Genomic DNA, 18,752 nt, shown 5'->3' with positions numbered 1-18,752 from the left:
CCAGGTTTTGTATATATATATATATATATATATATATATATATATATATATATATATATATATATATATATATATATATATATATATGCACCACTTACTCAAAAGCCGACAAACACCTGGACGTGTGATTTTGAATCGTAATTTAATAAAATCCCACAATTACCACCCTGACAAGCCACAAAAGACCACGGACCCACTAACAGGCTAATTGTTGAGCAAATTGGTCCGCGCTCCTCGCTCAGTGGACCAATTGTCGACCGGGCTTTGTGGTGCTGGCGGCGGCCTCTGGCAATCCCGCGGGTCTCGCCACCGCCGCCCCTCCTCCTCTACCACCACACCACCACCTCACCACCACGTAAACCGCACCTGCGGAACCATTACCTGGTCTCCCTGGCGATCCACGGTAAAATCCACGTCTGGTACGCAAGATGAATTTACCTGGATCATTTCATCAAGACGAAAAGGACTAGAGAGTTGGTGATAATGAGAGTCGTTAGTGTGTGTGTGTGTGTTGGAGTGGATTATCTGTCGGCAGTGTAGCCCCCTCTCTCGTTCGAGGAGGACCTCCTTCATCCAATTTACCGGGAGGGTCACAAGTAGGCCACCCGCAACACACAATAGCTACCACCCTGATCCCCCGCCCGCTACACTGAGCAGGTCAAAGCCTCGCTTGAGGAGGTAGAGGTAAGCAGGGAGCAGGGTCTGTGTGTGTGTGTGTAATGACCATTGGTATACAATGCAGGGAGGGAATACAACTCTCATAGGGTCCCATCTCCACATTTCTTCACTACCCTACCTTTTAGAACTCCGGTAAACTTACATCATTCACAGTTTGATTATCTAGTTAATTCCAGTCATCTACCATGATGTCATCAGATCTTTTTTTTTTGCATCTTACTAATTTCCCGTGACCTCCGGTTGTTCTCTCTCTCTCTCTCTCTCTCTCTCTCTCTCTCTCTCTCTCTCTCTCTCTCTCTCTCTCTCTCTCTCTCTCTCTCTCTCCTAAAGATTGTGATGATCAAGTCGGCCATTACTTTTCTCTCATCCATTGCATGCAACTTATCTCTGTTGCTGTTGTGTGTGTGTGCCTTAACCCAAACATGAGAAGCATTTCCTAGTTCTGGCTCACGCTCTGAACGGGTTGCTGAACATTATCTTATCAGTGTACTTAAAAACCTCATCTGATAACTTGCCAGCATTCACCTCATCTGCCATACGGTTCTCTGCGTTGGGGTTCTGGCGGAAGTGTTGAGGTACATTGTCGACTCCCAAGTCAACACAGTAGATTCCTGGAGGGCATTGCCTGCGAGATGATACACGCACAGTCTCTTTTCACCGTAGCTTATCCTCATAACTTTACATTATAGCCGGGTTGGCTTTCATCACACTTTAGGCCAAACTATGGAGATTGTCTAGATCCCCTTGTAAGTTGGTGCAGTCCTTATCTTTCTTTACTTCTCTCACCACCACTGCATCATCCGCAAACCTATTCAGAGGGAGAAGTCCTGTACTTTTGACAAATCCTTTTCATGTGTGTGTGTGTGTGTGTGTGTGTGTGTGTGTGTGTGTGTGTGTGTGTGTGTGTGTACAGGCATGTTTGACATTGATTTAGATGATGCTATTTCATTGTGTCTTAAGACCTAATATACATTAGTTTTGATGATACTCATTTTACCATTGTGGTTGTAGCTTAACTACCACTGTATATGCTACATTTCTGTCATTGCCTATCTGTGACCTAGTTTTGATTAAGTGCTGATATGATTATATTAACTTGTTTTTCCATTTTGTTAAATTGTAATATAACTATAGATGTTTGTTGATCTAGTGTCAGCCCGCTGTTTTAATGGATCATTATTTGCACGCGTGGCTGTTTCGTCGTAATGGTATCATTTAAATCGCCACTGTGTTGGCCATACTGTCTTAACTACACTTAGTCTTGGTCCTCTGGCCACGCAGAGTGAGAGCATCGCGCAGGTCAGTCCCCAATTGAGCATTTCTGAGAGTGGAGTCACGGGTGGTGAGGGAGGGAATGAGTGAGTGAGGACGCTTGGTGGCTGTCTACCTGTAGGGTGATACTGTAGCCTGTGGGTCGCCCTGGTACTTGGTGGCGGTGGGGGTCGTCTCATGAAGCTGTGGTACCTGCCTAATCCACAGCTGGCTGGCCCCTCCTCCTCGTGCTCCTCCTCACGTGTGCATCGCAACTGCTTCAGATCACAGCTGTGGCTTCTCCTCCCCCGTCAACCATCCAGGCACTTCCCCTCCCTCACCCTTCCTCCTACAACCCTCTGACCAAGTTCCCCCGCCACCACACACTGATTCACTTCCCATCTCTCTCTCTCCCCCTCCGCCTTCCTCATTGGCCTCCATTCCACCTCCGCCCCCGCCATCTAGCCTCCCAAACGGCCCTCCCACGGCCGTGCTCGCCCTGGATGAAATATGACGTGTCTACCACAATAACTCCGTCCTGGCGAGTGGTGTAATCCCTGACACTCAGGGACAAGTTACCTGCACGAAGACAAAGGCAGCGACGAGGGTCCTGGCGGCCGACCAGTGTGCGCCCAACACGCACCCTCCTGTGTGGCGATACTAGCCTCCTGGTGCCTCCTGTTGGTCCATGTGAGGGCCGGCTGTAGTGCCTCTTGCTGGTCTAGTGAGGGCTAGATGGCTGTGATCCTCTTGATGACCCAGTTAGGATCTAGCTGGCTTTGGTTGTGGATCATACAGGGTGCTGGTCAAGCTGTAATCTAGCCGTAGTTAGATGGAATACTCTAATAAACTCGACGTTGATCTCTTGAAATTATAAACAAATTATTGAGGTTTCTGTTATCAGTCTCGTCTAATGAATAATAGATTGGCAGGTACTCATCACTGAGTATTTTTGAAGGACTTGGCCTAGCCTCTGCTCGTCTGTTTTTACCTCAGACCTCAAGAGTACCTTCGGTGGAGCGGATCTTTTTTAATCGTCCAGATGTTACAGTCACATGTGCATTATTGTTCTATGTGACAGCAGTTGGCAGGTTTGTCCTCCGTCTCGCCTCAGGTCTGTAGTTTCCTTAACACTGTCGTCAAGAAATGTCGTAAGTTTAGCGTCTGCGTCAGCCACACATACCACTTTATATCGTAGCGGCTTCGGGAGCCATGGATCCACCGCCCGAGACACGGCATCTACGTACACCTCACACCTCTCATCCCTCCCACGCCTTCTCCTGACACTTGCCATCCCTCACACCTCCTCCCATACCCCACAACCACTTCCCATACCCATCCTGACACCTCCTATCCCCCTCTCTCCCACGCCGTCCCTGACACTTACCACCCCACCCTAACATCACCTCCCACACCGACCCTGACACCTCCCATCCCTCAATCCATCTTCCATCCCATCCCTCCCACGCCATTTCCTTATATCTTCCACCCCTCAACCATCTCCCATGCCTTCCCTGACACTTCCAACCCCTCAATCCATCTTCCATCCCATCCCTCCCACGCCATCCCCTTATATCTCCCACCCCTCAACCATCTCCCATGCCTTCCTGAGACCTCCCACCCCTCCAGTCATCATCTCCCACGTCATCCCTGTCATCCCAAACACCTCCCACTCATATTCTGAAGGTTTTTTGTAATTCGGTAGGAATTCGTGATATATGCCACTGACATCCTGGGAAAAAAAAAACCCACAAGAGGCGTGTGCGAGGAATATAGCTGTGGTTGGAGCTGCAGGGGGGGGGAAAGAACGTGGGGGAGATTTAGCTGTTGTTAGAACTGCGAGAAAAGCACGTGCGAGAGTTATAGCTGTTGTGGGAGCTGCAAGGAAAGCTTGTGGGAGAGACTGGACAGACGTGGGAGCTGCAAGAAAAGTGTGAGGAAGAGATTTAGGTGTTGTGGGAACCAGAAGGGAAGAACGTGAAGGAGGAGAGTTTTGCTGCTGTTGAAGCAGGATGATATGTACGTTCCGCAGCTTTGGATGGCAGTATTAAGAAAAGTTTTAGCTTCTGTTGTGTCATCTGGACTACTGGAGGACATATTAGCTGTTGTGGATGCTGACATGCAGGTGTGTGGTACAGTTTTAGTTGTGGGAAGTGGAAAGCCACAGTGTGGGGAAGGTTCAGTCTGATGTTGTGGGAGATACCGAGTGCAGCTCTGTGGGTAGGGTCTAATCAGCTTTTGTGGGAGATGTAAGTTAACAGTGTGGGAGTGGTTAAGTGAGCTGTTGTGGGCGATGCAAAGCAGCATTGTGGGAAACGTTTAGTCAGCTGTTGTGGGAGACTTAGTGTTTCTGTCTGGGACATATCTACTCAGCGGTTGTGGGAGATGCAAGACAGCAGTGTTGTCTAGGGATCAACAAGTGAAGTATGTGGGAGAGATGGAGTCAGAATGTTGAAGGACGTGCGGGAGAGGTACGTGGGAGAGGAAGCTGGGAGAGTGGGTGAGAGTGGATTCGTCAGGTTATGGCGTGAGTTGCAGAGGCGAACGTGGGAGATATATAATCAGACTCTTAAGGAAGCTTCAAGTGGTGTGTGGGAGGTGTTTCATTTGTTTATTTTGGAAGCTGCTGGAGGAGTTTATATGAGAGGTGTGGGGATGTTTCTTTATATATATATATATATATATATATATATATATATATATATATATATATATATATAGAGAGAGAGAGAGAGAGAGAGAGAGAGAGAGAGAGAGAGAGAATACTAGGAAAAGCAAACACGAGAATCCAGAGCGCTTACGTGTATTACCACATCTTCAGAGGACGAGTTACAGAGTGAGGAAGTAGATACAGTACAAGTTAGCTTCTATGTTTCCTCTAGTTTTGTAAACATAACTTTCGTTGTATCTATTTTTTATCTGTAACTTGTTTTCTGAAGATGTGGTAATACGCGAAAGTGCTCAGGATTCTCGTGTTCTCTCTCTCTCTCTCTCTCTCTCTCTCTCTCTCTCTCTCTCTCTCTCTCTCTCTCTCTCTCTCTCTCTCTCTCTCTCTCTCTCTCTCTCTCACGAGAAGTCATATTCTGTAAGGTCTATCGTCAGCAGTTGATGGAAAGCAAATTCTTGCTAAATGTGCTAAACGTTACGTTCGCTTAAATGTATGTGTGTGTGTGTGTGTGTGTGTTCAGTTTTTGTAAGAGAATGTTTATCTATCTATCTTTGCCTTTTCTTTCATTCCCAGTGCTTCCACCCCAGTGATGGTGGTCACCCCGTCTTCCGTGAGGGTCAAGTAACAGACCTCTCTGAATGTGGATGTTCTGTGCAGGAATCGCACAAGGGTATTGCAAGTGGCATCAGCTCCACGTTAGTCTTCGTGAGGTAAGTGTGAACGCTTGTTATTGGGTAAATATGAATCCGGAGATATCCTTAGGTGTCTTTCGTTTGTTAATGTATTGATATTACTGTCCCACTTATCTCCTGGTTGAGTCTGGAAGGGCAATCAAGAATGTTGACTCTCTAATCGGGGGGAAAAAGTCTACGTCATAGACGTTATTGTTGGGTTCTGGGAAAGAGAGAATCTTGAACTCTTCTTCCCGGTGTAATCCTTCTCTCTGCGTCTGTCTGTCTCTCTCCCTTCTGTCCGTCTATATCTTCCTGTCTCTTCCTCCTGTCCTTCTTCATCGTCCTTTCTCCCTTCCTCTTCCCCATTTGCATCTTCTTGCCTCCCTTCCTCCTCTTCGTCTACATCTTCTTGTCTCCCTCCCTCCTCATCGTCCACATCTTCCTGTCCCCGTCCTTCCTCCTAGTTTCCTTGTCCGTCCTCGAGCCTCCGTTCCTCCCCTTCGTTTCATGTCCGTCATCCTGCTCCCGTCCCTCCTATTCATGCCCGTGTCCCTCCCTCTTCCTCTCTCCGTTCCTCCTCTCCCTTTCCGTTATCTTGTCGCCGCCGTTTGCCTCTTCTCCGAGTCGCAACTCTCCTCCTTGTACGTTGTCCTTCCTCCTCTCATCGCGCCTCTTTCCGTATCCGCGTCCGTCTTTCCCTCTCCATCCCTCCTCTCCTCTCCTCTCTCCGCGTCCGTTCCGGCATGTCCGTCCCTCCTCTCCTCCTCACGTCATTGAGATCCTCACCTGCCGTAGCAGCGGTGGTAGTGGTGCCGGGTCCGCTGGGCTGCCCCGCGAAGGAGTGGCACCTACCTACCTACCTTCCTCTCCTCCCACGGCCGCGGTCCTGCACAAAATAGCAATCTGGCTGGCGGGATGAGTGTCGGCGGACACAAAGGGCGTCACTTGGCCAGCATATTAGAGCTGAGCGGCCCACACGCGCAGAAAGGACACAGCCAAGTGGATAATTGAAAACACGGCAACGACAATGGCGAGGGGCTGGAAGTCAACTGTTCGTCTTGATGCGTGGGTGAGCAGTCATACCAGAGGGTCCTTGTCTCTCGCCGGCCCACAGTCTCTATCTCCCTCTGTCTCTCTGTCCCTCACGCACGCCAGCCACACGTTGATCATTTGTTCGTGCGGCGGGGTCGTTAGTAAACTATTTCTAAAGTCACCACCGGCCGGGGTGATTAGCTAAGGCCTTAGTGGGAGGCGGTCTGACAGCGGCCCAGGTTAACGTTAAAGGACTTCGGAGTTGGCGCAGGGATTGGGACGCGGAGGGATCCCGGGCCCAGGGCGTCAAACAACAGAGAACGGCGGCCCACCTACGGGAGAACGAGAAAAAGACTGCGACAACAAAAAAAGAAGAAAAGGAAAACATCCCACACGTCCTCCAAGCTTAACATTAGCGAGTTCGGTCGGTTTGAGGAGAGGTTGAGGACCGGACCCGGTAGTTACAACACCCGGGAATTCCTTGTGATCTCCCTTCACGCGACGGGAACTACTTTCTATAACATGTTTGTGTAGCGGATTGAACAAGGACCTCACGAGAGGCAGCAGTGCGCCTCGTACCCTGAGGTGCTATACAGCGGGGCTCCGACACCCCAGGTCAAAAATACCCGGGGAAAAAAAGGAACATATAAAGGGAGGGAAAAACACGCAAGTGAATACAGTGAGCGGGCGGCGTTAGAAGGTCCCCCCCTTGGCAAACATTTTCGGTTAGTGGCCGCCATTATGAGCTGATCCGTATAGCTAATGGGATTGAAGAGTCCTGAGAGATGCCCTAGGCGGCCAGCTGGGGCCGGCAGTGATTGAGATCTGATCGTTTTCATTCCTGGCGCGTGGGCGGAGAGGGAGGCCAACCTCTCTCTCATCTCCCTCACACACACACACACACACACACACACACACACACACACACAGATAGGCTTCCGGAAATAATTTTTGGAACGAAGCAGCTGATGGCGGGCGGCCGCTGTGGCTAAGCTGACGTTTTGAGCAAGATTAATGATGTTATTATTATTATCATTAATGTAATTTTCAGTATTTGGAATAGCACAATAGGCGATGCCATTCTTAAAACCTCCTCTAAATGGAAAAAATGAGTCGTTAAACCGACGCTTTGTATAGATTTTTCATGATATATTCAATTTCTTTTTTACGTCGTAACTTGATTGAAAGAAGGAAAAATTTTTTTTTCCTCTTTTCTATTTTAGCTGAGATGACACAGGCAACTGAGGCCCTAATCGAAGCCATCTCATATATATATATATATATATATATATATATATATATATATATATATATATATATATATATATATATATATATATATATATATATATATATTCTTGTGAGTCCAGGGGGAAATGAAGCCCGATAAGTTCCCAAGTGCACTTTCGTGTAATAATCACATCATCAAGGGCGATGAAAGAAAGAAATATAACTCAGTTGATATACAACGAAGAGACGTAGCTAGGACGCCAAATGGCGTTTCTAACTAAGATTCTTAATCATCGTTGTAACGCAGAACTTTAAATCGTTAGTTATTACCGTAACATTGACGTCTTTGAACACCGTTTACAGCAGTAGTTACGGTTCCCAGACGCGGTCCTATGAGTCACACCTCTGCCTTAACCGACCACCACGCCTACTTCACTCCACCTTAACTGGCCACCACGCCTCCTCCACACCACCTTAACTGGCCACCACGCCTCCTCCACTCCAACTTAACCGGCCACCACGCCTCCTCCACTCCACTCAACCAGCCATCACGTCTTCTCCACTCCAACTTAACCGGCAACCACGCCTCCTCCACTCCAACTTAACCGGCCACCACGCCTCCTCCACTCCACTCAACCAGCCACCACGTCTCCTCCACACAGCTTTAACCGGCCACCACGCCTCCTTCACTCCACTTAACCAGCCACCAGGCCTCCTCCACACAGCTTTAACCGGCCACCACGACTCCTCCACTCCAACTTAAACGACCACCACGTCTCCTCCACTCCACTTAACCAGCTACCACGCCTCCTCCACACAGCCTTAACCGGCCACCACAACTCCACTCCACTTTTAACCGTTACATTCCCCCCCACTCTACTCTCACCAGTCACGCCCACTACACTCCACCCTCGGCAACCACAATCCCACAACTTCATCTTAACTAACCATACCTTAATCCCACCCTCATTAACCACATTTTACCCTCATTAACCACACGTATGCTCTGTCCTCATTTACCACTCCGTCCAATGTACCCTCATTAACCATACCTTTACGCTGTCATCGTTAAACATTCTTCCCTCGTTAACCATTCTTCCACTCTGCCATTGTTAACCACGCCTCCACTCTTTCCTTGTTGACCATGCCTCTGCTCTTCCCTCGTTAAGCATGCCTCCACTCTTTCCTCGTTAACCATGCCTCCACTCTTTCCTCGTTAACCATGCCTCAACTCTTCCCTCGTTAACCATGCCTCCACTCTTTCCTCGTTAACCTTGCCTCAACTCTTCCCTCGTTAACCATGCCTCCACTCTTCTCTCGTTAACCATGCCTCTGCTCTTCACTCGTTAACCATGCCTCCACTCTTCTCTCGTTAACCATGCCTCTGCTCTTCCCTCGTTAAGCATGTCCCCACTCCTCCCTCGTTAATCATGCCTCTACTCCTCCCTCGTTAACCACACCTCTGCCCTAGCCTTACCACTCCCACTTGTCTCATTTCCAATCTTCTTAGAAATAGTTACAATCCATCCTTATCAGTGATAACTCAGTTATTATTATCAATATTATCATTTTTATAATTATCATTATTACTATTGTTATTTTTGATATTATTATTATTATTATTATTATTATTATTATTATCCCTGGGGATAGAGGATTAAGAATACTTCCCACGTATTCCCTGCGTGTCGTAGAAGGCGACTAAAAGGGGAGGGAGCGGGGGGCTGGAAATCCTCCCCTCTCGGTTTTTTTTTTAATTTTCCAAAAGAAGGAACAGAGAATTGGGCCAGGTGAGGGTATTCCCTCAAAGGCCCAGTCCTCTGCTCTTAACGCTACCTCGCTAATGCGGGAAATGGCGAAGTTTGAAAAAAAAAGAAATATTATTATCATTATTATTACTACTATCATTATCATTATCACTGTTATCATTATTATCATTATTTCTAATATTAGTGTTATTATCATCATCATCATCATCATTTCTTCAAAAATAATCACCAGAACCATTGTTGCCATTTTCCCCAACTCGGTCAAGGCAGAAATAAGACATTTCGTAAATTACGTACATCCAATCAGTAATTGTGTAATTATCAGTGTTGTCTGCGTCATTAGTGTTAATTACGATTAATGGCCTTCGCCTCCAGCCATGAGGGAAAGTCATGGAGACCATAGGGTAATGTAGCTCTCGAAATTCCTGTAATATTATAAGACATTGTAGATGTATGTTATATATATATATATATATATATATATATATATATATATATATATATATATATATATATATATATATATATATATATATATAAACTAGTATCCTTATTATCATTATTGGTACTATTATTATTATCATCATTTATATTATTATTATTATTATTATTATTATTATTATTATTATTATTATTATTATCATTATTATTATTATATTATTATCATTATTATTATCATTATTATTATTATTATCATTACTATAATTGTTATTATCATCATTATCATTATTATCATTATCATTATCATTATTATTATTATTATTATTATTATCATAATCAATATGATGGGGGAGATTGTATTGTTATTCTGTATTGTCGTTAGCAATGTATTATTCACAATTTTTTTATTCAGTCATCCTACTTGAATACCACATTATAACAATGAATAACTTTTATCTAGAAATGAAGATCTTTTTCCCCTAAAGTGTTGTGGCTTATGTAAACCTTTTTTTTTCGTCATGCAGTGAGGCACATGTAGACAACACGAGTCATATGACCGTGGTGAGGGAACCTAGGGCAGTGAGGTAGTTTCCACGTGTTTCTTATCTTTCTCATTATCATCAGTGAGGCACGTTATATACCCATCGTTTCCCACACACACACACACACACACACACACACACACACACACACACACACACACACACGTATTCTTATATCTTCGGATAAGAAAGTGGTCATTATAGTGTACAATACCCGTACTGGACACGATATGACCTTTGATTATATTGGATTGACCTTTGACCTGTTCCTTAAGGTAATAGGTCGAAGGTCAGTGCCATTACACCCTTGGGTCGCACCGTCTTGTTCAAGGGTCGAACCGTCTTGTTCAGGTGTCGTAACTTTGTGTGTCGTACCTTCGTGTTTAGGTGCCGTATTTTTGTGTTCACGGGTCGTACCGTTGTGTTCAAGGGTCTTTCCGTCGTGTTCAAAGGTCGTAGGGTCATGTTCAAGAGTCGCACGGTCATGCTCAATGGTCGTGCGGTCGTGTTCAAGGGTCGTACGGTCGTGTTCGTGTCGCACAGTCGTTCTCAAGGCTCGTACGGTCGTGTCCGAGGGATAATGTGACCAGACGTCTGCAAGTTGCGGACCTGAGCGAGGGTAGATGCTGACGAAGGCAACAGAGACTCACGAAACAGTTCTCCTGGTTCACTCACGCCCATATTCTTCCCTCACCCCTACATCCTACTGACTGTCAGTAGACGTATTCCAGTCTACTTGATATTCACTCAAATGACGTTGCTGATTGATTCCAAACCATTTGTCTTGTTGTTGTGTATTTCATCATCAGGCAAATGATGTGATTTGATGGTTTGATTGCGTGATTCTTTGTTTCATTGTTTTGGGTCGTTGTGTAATTTCTTATGATGGTCTTGTGTGATGGTGTGTTGTCTATATGATGGTCTTGTGTGATGGTGTGTTGTCTGTATGATGGTCTTGTGTGATGGTGTGTTGTCTATATGATGGTCTTGTGTGATGGTGTGTTGTCTATATGATGGTCTTGTGTGATGGTGTGTTGTCTATATGATGGTCTTGTGTGATGGTGTGTTGTCTATATGATGGTCTTGTGTGATGGTGTGTTGTCTATATGATGGTCTTGTGTGATGGTGTGTTGTCTATATGATGGTCTTGTGTGATGGTGTGTTGTCTATATGATGGTCTTGTGTGATGGTGTGTTGTCTATATGATGGTCTTGTGTGATGGTGTGTTGTCTATATGATGGTCTTGTGTGATGGTGTGTTGTCTATATGATGGTCTTGTGTGATGGTGTGTTGTCTATATGATGGTCTTGTGTGATGGTGTGTTGGTGTGTTGTCTATATGATTGTCTTGTGTGATGGTGTGTTGTCTATATGATGGTCTTGTGTGATTGATGTGTTGTCTATATGATGGTCTTGTGTGATGGTGTGTTGTCTATATGATGGTCTTGTGTGATGGTGTGTTGTCTATATGATGGTCTTGTGTGATTGATGTGTTGTCTATATGATTGTCTTGTGTGATGGTGTGTTGTCTATATGATGGTCTTGTGTGATGGTGTGTTGTCTATATGATGGTCTTGTGTGATGGTGTGTTGTCTATATGATGGTCTTGTGTGATTGATGTGTTGTCTATATGATTGTCTTGTGTGATGGTGTGTTGTCTATATGATGGTCTTGTGTGATGGTGTGTTGTCTATATGATTGTCTTGTGTGATGGTGTGTTGTCTATATGATGGTCTTGTGTGATTGATGTGTTGTCTATATGATTGTCTTGTGTGATGGTGTGTTGTCTGTATGATGGTCTTGTGTGATGGTGTGTTGTCTAAACCTGACTCTTAAAGGAAGAAAGGTTATAGGAATAGAATTAGACGAGAGAAGGTTGAGGGTTCCACAGTTTAGCTGCTCTAGGAAAGAAGAAGGATGTGTCGTAATGATGATCAGTCCTCATGTGGCTGGTGGCTGTGGGGGGAAAAGATAAGAATTCGGGGTGTGGGTAGATTGCATATAGAGTCATTTTCAGACTCTAGATTGAGGATGTTTACGTAACAACACTTCCATGCATGCGTACATCATACAGAAACACACACACACACACACACACACGCGCACTAGAGAGAGAGAGAGAGAGAGAGAGAGAGAGAGAGAGAGAGAGAGAGAGAGAGAGAGAGAGACGATGTGAGGAACATCGTGTTTGCGATCTCCGGGCGGGTCATCCGGACCCAGATAGTTGTGAGTGATGGCCACTAGGCCGTGACTCAATTGTCCTATGACCTCCTCCTCCTCCTCCCTCCCTCAGCTGCTAGGCCTGACCCCTGCACTGGTGAATGGAGATGTCCACACTGGTAAAGCTGATACACGAATGATGTGATGCGTCACCTGTGTGAAACAGTACAGGTCATGTGGGATTTTTGTGTTCGTGGAATTGAACTCTTGCTTGTTAAGGTACCAGTCGTGGTCGTTTACGATCGAGTGTGATGGTTAGGAGTGAGATTTGTGTTCCGTCTCTCTCTCTCTCTCTCTCTCTCTCTCTCTCTCTCTCTCTCTCTCTCTCTCTCTCTCTCTCTCTCTCTCGGGCGTCCTGAGGAAGGGCTGGCGACACCTCCACCCGCCCTGGTGTCCTGCGACACCTGAGCGTGTGTAGCTGGAGGGCCGCCACTCCACTAATCTATTAATACCTGTGGCCGGACCTCTGATGACATGCCTCCCGTCCCGCCCCGCCTCTCCGCCGCGCCCGCCCCCCGCACACACAGGAAACCCCCCTTCCCTACTAATCGCCAGACCACCTTCACTTCCCACGTACAAATGAGCCATTCTCGCCCCCACACCCCCCTTGACCCCCCACCGCTTCACAAACTGATGTCACAAAGCCACACATTCCCTGCCTTCTTGAAAAGCGCCGTCTCTCTCTCTCTCTCTCTCTCTCTCTCTCTCTCTCTCTCTCTCTCTCTCTCTCTCTCTCAAGGGTGTCCCGTGAGAGGGTGGTGTGTATGGACGCGTCGCTGTCACTCATATTCTAATTTTCTTTTTTTTTGGGAGGGGGAGCTTCATCATCCGAGGCTCACTGATGGTAGAGAAGTGAGAAGGCAAAATTGCTGCGTCGATGACTCACGTTGGCGATGCTCGACGTCCTCGACTGGCAAAGGGAAGCAGAGAGGCGGCATCAGCAGCATCGTCGTTCTTCAGCGTGCTCGAGGGAGGAAGGAAGAGGAAGGAGGGAGGGAGGCCTCCTGTGGTGGCGGAGCGAGGCGATGAATAGGGGCGGCGGTTTTCCCCCCAAGGACAAAAGTTTTGTCGTGCGTGTTGTTAGTTTTGTCGAGTCGTGTATGTGTGGCTTGTAGTGCGGTGTGGTGTACTGTGCCGCTCCGCTCCTCCGTCCACCTGGGCGGCCCGCGAAGCCCCGGCCTCTGTGTCTCTGTGAGTGCTGATGGTCCATGAGATTGTGGCAAGCTCGTCTAAGGCGAAGACTATTACACAGGGATGTTCGACCCTCACTCGTCCAGTCCTCCGTCGACGTAAATCTTGACCTCTTGAAAAGGGTCTCAGAGGCTCCGGTAAGGGTTGTTCTCTCTCTCTCTCTCTCTCTCTCTCTCTCTCTCTCTCTCTCTCTCTCTCTCTCTCTCTCTCTCTCTCTCTTGCTCTGTGGTTGTAGTGATGAACAGCCTTCACTCCTCCCCATACCGTTCTTGGTGGCGCAATCACCGTCTGCACGAGCACAGAGAGACCTGCAGAGTACATGGCAGATAATTCGCTTGGTTCCAGCTGACGTCTTGCCCCATGCTTGGCATCGGTTCATGCCACACCTCCCTTCACCTTTCCCTCATTGGTCTCAGGCGTGGTCCGTGCACGTCATGCACACCTTCCTCAACAAGACATACGCACGGCATATTATTTACACTTTCCTTACAGTGTTGCTCATTCTGTGCGTCAGTCAAACCTCCCTGACTTAGAAACCAGCAACTATAGCTGACGGTGTCTGTCTGTGATAGATCACTCAACCCTGTTCTACATGTTGCTGACTATAACTTGGAGGTTCCTGCCTGGTGTGTGGTACTCAACTCCCTGTGAGGCTATACGTTCATGGCAGGATCAGCGTTGGTTCCTCCCTAGGTTGCAGTATGAGGTGGTTCCTTCTGAGTGTGTGGTATGTGCTTCCTTTGGCTACCTGGTGTATGCTGCTTCAGTGATTAAACACTTGCACGTTACTGTGGATCACACGACGGAGGATGAAGTGTTTCAACACGTCTCTACGCCCCTTGACGTTGCGTTGGCACACCTTCTACACAGCCCTGTGCTCCATGGCGCTCACCTGTGTCTCCCACAAGCACGGCTCCAGGACCCGACAGTGCTGTGGTTCTGATCTTGCTTTTCCCTTTGCATCATTCTTCTTCCTCCCACCTCCTCCTCCTGTTCTGGTTGTTCTCCGTCCCTCAGCTCTTCCTTCTCTTCCTCTGTTTCCTCCACCCTCTCTCCCCCACTCCTCCTCCCTCTTCCTTCTCTTCCACAGTTTCTTCCTCCCTCTCTCCCCCACTCCTCCTCCCTCTTCCTCTCTTCCACTGTTTCCTCCTACCTCTCTCTCCCACTCCTTCTCCCTCTTCCTTCTCTTCCACTGTTTCCTCCTCCCTCTTCCTTCTCTTCCACTGTTCCCCCCACCCTCTCTCCCCCTCCTCCTTCCTCTTCCTTCTCTTCCACTGTTTCCTCCTCCCTCTTCCTTCTCTTCCACTGTTTCCTCCTCCCTCTTCCTTCTCTTCCACAGTTTCCTCCACCCTCTCTCTCCCACTCCTCTTGTGTCCTTGTTCCAGCCAAATCTGGAGGTCTGAAATCCGATGTCTGATGATCTTCCAGGGGGGTGGGTGTATTTCCCATAGGCTCCACATACACACACACACACACACACACACACACACACACACACACACACACACACACACACACACACACACACACATACCTCTCACAGAGGGCGGGCAAGTGTGGTGAACTGTGTGAGAATAATCACCATTGTAATTACAGTATTCATTGAGGAGATGTGAACCACAGAGTCCAATGATATCGTCCAGATGTATATACGATAGATTACAAAGACTGTTTAAGTAGATATCAGTTCTGGTTGTCGTGAGATACCGAAAGGAACTGTTTGATATCAGATGATATCAGTTTCAATCATTTTGGTCCTCCAGTATTACCTTAATCTATCGTGTGAGAATGATCTATCGTGTGAGAGTGATCTATCGTGTGAGAGTGATCTATCGTGTGAGAGTGATCTATCGTGTGAGAGTGATTGGTGTCGCCTTGATAACGTACCTTGACCCTGGGTCTTGGAAGATAACATATGCAGTCAGCGTTATCACTAGTATGTGGTACATTCAGTTGCGTTTTAATTACATTTCAGCTTTTGGTGTTTTTTCCATTTAACCGTGAGAAGAGCGATGTAGCCAGCTTTTTTGTGTATGTAAGGTTATATACAGTGATACATGACAGTGAAAAACAGTCAGGAACATCTTGTTTTATTAGCCAGGGAACCGCGAGAGAGTCACAGGCGAATCCGGAAATGGGTGGGAGTGGACTCTCTCTCTCTCCTCTCTCTCTCTCTCTCTCTCTCTCTCTCTCTCTCTCTCTCTCTCTCTCTCTCTCTCTCTCTCTCTCTCTCTCCGTGCATGGTAGCCACTCATGCACGAGAGAGGAAATAGGGAATTTTCTCCTTAGAAAAACGCAGCATTCGGAAATGCTTGTACATCCTTTTTTTCCCCCATTGTCCCCAGTTATGTATCGGATGCTCTGAGTGTCGGGCCATAGAGCCAATAGCCAAAGCACGGTATGTTTGATGTCAGCTTTTATTATAACTATCATCATCATTATTATTATTATTAGTATTAGTATCATTATTATCATTATTATCATTATCATTATTATCATTATTATCATTGTTATTATCATTATAATTATTATTATCATCATTATTATTATTATTATTATTATTATTATTATTATTATTATTATTGTTATTATTATTATTATTATTGTTATTATCATTATCATAATCATTATTATTATTATTATTATTATTACTACTTCTACTACTACTACTACTACTACTACTACTACTACTATTATCATCATCATCATCATCATCATCATCATTTTATGGACTTCCGTGGTGTGGCGGTTAGCGTTCCCGACCGTGACGCATTCACGGTCCCGCCCAGGGTCGAGCGACGCATAGGTTGGAATCCTGGTTACGGCAGTCGGTCCACAGTCAACCCAGCTGTTCATCCACCTTAGAGGTTGGTCGATAAAATGGGTACCTCAGTCCATGAGAGGTGACGTCACGAATGGCCTCACCCTACCATAGTATGTCCCAACCAGCAGTTTGCTGGGTACGTTAACAACCATTCGTGTTCCTCCATCCTACCACAATACCACCACGTACGACCAGCCCCTGCCTGTAACACCGTCACCCCCTGCCACCTCTGCTCCCCTACACTACCACCATCCTCCATCCTACCACAACACCACCACGCATAACCAGCCCCTGCCTGTAACACCGTCAAACCCTGCCACCTCTGCTCCCCTACACTACCACCATCCTCCATCCTACTGCCCTCTGTATCCGTGTTGTCCTGTGGTGTCCTACACCACACAGCCTACATTCTTGCCTGGTACGCTCCCCACCGCCGCTCTACACTGGCCCGTCAGCCCCACACCAGCCATCAAGCCCCTCCTCACCTTCACTAAACACCCACTAAACGCTCCGCACACCATTGTCCAAGAGGTGTCGACTGGGCCCGCCATCATTGTGGGTTCGACTCCCCGCCGTCCTCTCGCCCCTGCCCGGACAATGGGTCGCTGATGACCTCCCAGGAGGTTGACCTCCCACCCGGGGTCTGACCTCTTCCAAGCCACTATTCACCCGCCTCTCTCCATTCCCACTGAGCCTCTGGCTTTGTGTCGTCTTAAGCAGGTTTTGCCTCGTAGTTTATGTTGTAGAAGCGGATGCATCGGGAGGCCAGGCTTTGTGCTAACTGTATATATATGTGGGTAATGGGACGGTAAATGAATGTAGAAACAGAGGGAGGCTGTGTGTGTGTGTGTGTGTGTGTGTGTGTGTGTGTGTGCGTGTGCCTTGCGTCTTTAGTTGTGTGTGTGTGTGTGTGTGTGTGTGTGTGTGTGTGTGTGTGTGTGTGTGTGTGTGTGTGTCTGTCTGTCTGTCTGCGTATATATAGGGGTGATTTTAAAAAGCTTGTTTTCTTTCACTGACGAGAGAGAGAGAGAGAGAGAGAGAGAGAGAGAGAGAGAGAGAGAGAGAGAGAGAGAGAGAGAGAGCGTTTGACGTACGTAAGACTGGCTAACCGATAGATACAAAGGCATTTTGAAGAGAGTAAGGTTGAGGGATCCATACTGAGGCTCCAGCGGTGGTGGTGGTGGGTCGTCCTCTTCTCTCTCTCTCTCTCTCTCTCTCTCTCTCTCTCTCTCTCTCTCTCTCTCTCTCTCTCTCTCTCTCTCTCTCTCTCTCTCTGTGTGGTAACGCCGACCACCACTGAGCTTAACTCCCTCCTGAAGAGTACACCATAAAGCACTGACGTCGTGGTTTCTTCTCATCTCTCCCCCACACACACACACCTTGCCATCACCCTGACTTGATCTCTCACACGAAATGGCTTTACTTTTCGACCTCGTGTTTCCTTCAGGGCTTACCATAGGCGGGCGGGGAGGAGACGATTAATCATACCTGGCCTTTCTTTCATATAAGATCTGTTTCTACGTAGATCTGATGCTGGTGTGACGGTGTGAACTACTGTATGTGCACCATCTTCTTCTCTCAAATACCCTGTGTCCCCAAACCGCCTGCCCCCTTGCCATACACCCTGTGTCCCAGTACCAACTCGTCCCATACACATCTCCCAGCATTCTCTAACTACTACCACACATCCTGTGTCCAGTACAATCTTCCCTTCCCATACACATTTTATGTCCCATCACTATCTCCCCTTCCCACACACCCAGTGTCTCAGCATCATCTCCCTCCTCCCTCACACCCTTTCCAGCACCACCTCCCCTCCCTCACACCCCTTTCAGCACCTTCTTCCCTCCCTCACACCCCTTCCCGCACCATCTCCCCTCCCTCACACCCCTTCCAGCATCTTCTTCCCTCCCTCACACCCCTTCCAGCACCATCTCCCCTTCCTCACACCCCATCCAGCACCTTCTTCTCTCCCTCACACCCCTTCCAGAACCATCTCCCCTTCCCACACACACCATGTGTTCCACACATTCTCTCTCCCCACCACATAATCTTCACTATTCGTTCCTACCATCCACCCTGCCCCATCTCTTTCCCCTTCCTTCCTCACGATCCTCCCCCCACCTCTTGTAAACCCTTTCTGCCTTGCCATATTCTCCCCACCTCATCCTCTCGCACCCTAACCTCCCGTCACTGTCGCATCCCTTACCACCCGCTGTCGCAACCTCACTCC

General features: G+C 47.3%; 1 long non-coding RNA gene across 1 annotated transcript in view; it reads left to right on the top strand.

Moving 5' to 3' along the window:
* The first annotated feature begins 367 nt into the window (after positions 1–367).
* Positions 368–18,752, top strand: part of LOC139759303 (uncharacterized) — a 73,832-nt gene continuing 55,447 nt past the window's right edge. Inside the window, exons 1-2 of the long non-coding RNA XR_011715038.1 lie at positions 368–684; positions 5,171–5,307. This is a non-coding gene — a long non-coding RNA (uncharacterized lncRNA). The remainder of the gene's footprint in view (positions 685–5,170; positions 5,308–18,752) is intronic.

This window comes from Panulirus ornatus, chromosome 32 (assembly GCF_036320965.1).
Source record: "Panulirus ornatus isolate Po-2019 chromosome 32, ASM3632096v1, whole genome shotgun sequence".
Classification (NCBI taxonomy): Eukaryota; Metazoa; Arthropoda; class Malacostraca; order Decapoda; family Palinuridae; genus Panulirus; species Panulirus ornatus.
Note: the sequence above shows the minus strand (reverse complement) of the source record. Positions and strands in the feature narration are given on the sequence as shown.